Here is a 2,500-nt window from a genome sequence, read left to right on the forward strand (position 1 = left end):
GGGACGCCCGGCCCACGAAGGGCAGACGCGGCGATCCCTCCTCGCCCGGGCGACGGGCCGACGTGTCCGCGCGCCTATAACACCCACCCGGGGGCGGGCTACCTTGCGCGCGGCCTTCTCGCCGCCTCCCAGACGGTCGCGGCCTTCGCACGGCGCTAGTGCGCTGGAGCTGCTCGGAGGACAGCGCGAACGACGGGCCGCAAGGCTCCGCACGCCCACACGCTCCGCTCGGCTTCAGCTGAAAGCGTCGCGCGACTCGACAGGCCCTCCCGTTTGCCTCTCGACGGTTTCACGTACTCTTTAACTCTCTCTTCAAAGTGCTTTTCAACTTTCCCTCACGGTACTTGTTCGCTATCGGTCTCGCGACAGTATTTAGCCTTAGATGGAGTTTACCACCCGCTTTGGGCTGCATTCCCAAACAACCCGACTCTGGGAAGACGCAGAGCGCGCGCCCTCGCCGCCACCATGGGCCTGACACCCGCACCGGGACGAGGCCTCGATCAGAAGGACGCGGGCGGCGAACGACGTACGCGCAGCGAATTCCTTACGCCACAATTCCACGCGCCGCAGAGGCGCGCGGATTCGGCGATGGGCACTTCCCACTTCACTCGCCGTTACTGGGGGAATCCTCGTTAGTTTCTTTTCCTCCGCTTAGTAATATGCTTAAATTCAGCGGGTAGCCTCGTCCGACCTCAGGCCGATAATCCAGTGCCTCGTTTGCGAGAGACACGCGCGCGCCACCGAAGCTCGTGCGAGCGCCGCGCCCGAACGCGAGCCGTGCTGCTCCGGGCCGGGATCCTCTTCGAGGCCGACTCGTAACGAGACGCACGCCGCGTTCGGTTTCGCGCGCTGACACTGCGTTCGTGCTGTCCTGGGCGGGACGACCGTGGCAACGGCCGACACCGCACCGGCCCGACGCGTCGCCGCGCGGGAACGTTACAACGCGACCCTGAGGCGGGCGTGGCGCCGGGATTGACCCGGTGCCGCAATTTGCGTTCAGAACGTCGATGCTCAATGTGTCCTGCAATTCACATTAATTCACGCAGCTAGCTGCGTCCTTCATCGACTCGCGAGCCGAGTGATCCACCGCCAAGAGCCCTCCGTGACTTCGTCAGTTGGACAAGCGCGACCCAGCCGGATTGCACAGTCGAAAAAAGCGGTGGCCGAGCGGTCGCCAGCCGTAGGCGACGCATGAAGCCAGCCTGGCACATGGCCACGGCACTCGGCGCAGAACGAAACAGGGTGACCGAAGTGCAATCGCGTGCGCCTCAACAGCGACGAAGGGCGTGCGCGGCCGCCAAGATACGGAGCCTTCTCCACCTGTCGAACGCACGACCACTCGATCGGCGATCGGCCGGTAATGATCCTTCCGCAGGTTCACCTACGGAAACCTTGTTACGACTTTTACTTCCTCTAAATGATCAAGTTAGATCGTCTTCTCGGACGCCGGCGCGGCCGTTGCCGAACGCGCCAGGTCCAATCGGAGGACCTCACTAAACCATTCAATCGGTAGTAGCGACGGGCGGTGTGTACAAAGGGCAGGGACGTAATCAACGCGAGCTGATGACTCGCGCTTACTGGGCATTCCTCGTTCAAGGGAAACAATTGCAATTCCCTATCCCTAGCACGACCGGGGTTCAGCGGGTTACCCGGACCTTCCGGCCTAGGCGGCGACACGCTGATCCGGTCAGTGTAGCGCGCGTGCGGCCCCGAACATCTAAGGGCATCACAGACCTGTTATTGCTCAATCTCGTGTGGCTAAGCGCCACTAGTCCCTCTAAGAAGTTCAACGCCGACCGATAGGGTCGCGTAACTAGTTAGCAAGCCAGAGTCTCGTTCGTTATCGGAATTAACCAGACAAATCGCTCCACCAACTAAGAACGGCCATGCACCACCACCCACAGAATCAAGAAAGAGCTCTCAATCTGTCAATCCTCACTGTGTCCGGGCCGGGTGAGATTCCCCGTGTTGAGTCAAATTAAGCCGCAGGCTCCACGCCTGGTGGTGCCCTTCCGTCAATTCCTTTAAGTTTCAGCTTTGCAACCATACTTCCCCCGGAACCCAAAGACTTTGGTTTCCCGCAAGCTGCCGGAGGGGTCGTCAAAGTAACGCCCCCCGATCGCTGGTTGGCATCGTTTATAGTCAGAACTAGGACGGTATCTGATCGTCTTCGAACCTCTGACTTTCGCTCTTGATTAAAGAAAACATTCTTGGCAAATGCTTTCGCAGTCGTTCGTCTTGCGCCGATCCAAGAATTTCACCTCTAACGGCACAGTACGAATGCCCCCGTCCGTCCCTCTTAATCATTACCTCGCGCTCCGAAAACCAACAAAATAGAACCGAGGTCCTATTCCATTATTCCATGCACCATTATTCAGGCGAAGCGCCTGCTTTGAACACTCTAATTTTTTCAAAGTAAACGTCCCGGCCGCCGCCGACACTCAGTCAAGGGCACCGGCGGAGCGCCGGGGGAGAGGGCCAGGTGCGGCCAGTGCACGCC

General features: G+C 59.9%; 2 non-coding genes across 2 annotated transcripts in view; both read right to left on the minus strand.

Moving 5' to 3' along the window:
* Positions 1-944: 944 nt before the first annotated feature.
* On the minus strand, positions 945-1,098 carry LOC145916437 (5.8S ribosomal RNA). The gene has a single exon (XR_014404663.1). It is a non-coding gene; the product is annotated as a 5.8S ribosomal RNA (ribosomal RNA).
* A 260-nt stretch (positions 1,099-1,358) lies between these two features.
* The window catches only part of LOC145916443 (small subunit ribosomal RNA), a 1,824-nt gene continuing 682 nt past the window's right edge, over positions 1,359-2,500 (minus strand). Inside the window, exon 1 of the ribosomal RNA XR_014404669.1 lies at positions 1,359-2,500. This exon is cut by the window's right edge and continues 682 nt beyond it. This is a non-coding gene — a ribosomal RNA (small subunit ribosomal RNA).

This window comes from Ascidia mentula (assembly GCF_947561715.1).
Source record: "Ascidia mentula chromosome 2 unlocalized genomic scaffold, kaAscMent1.1 SUPER_2_unloc_53, whole genome shotgun sequence".
In the NCBI taxonomy this organism is placed as follows: domain Eukaryota; kingdom Metazoa; phylum Chordata; class Ascidiacea; order Phlebobranchia; family Ascidiidae; genus Ascidia; species Ascidia mentula.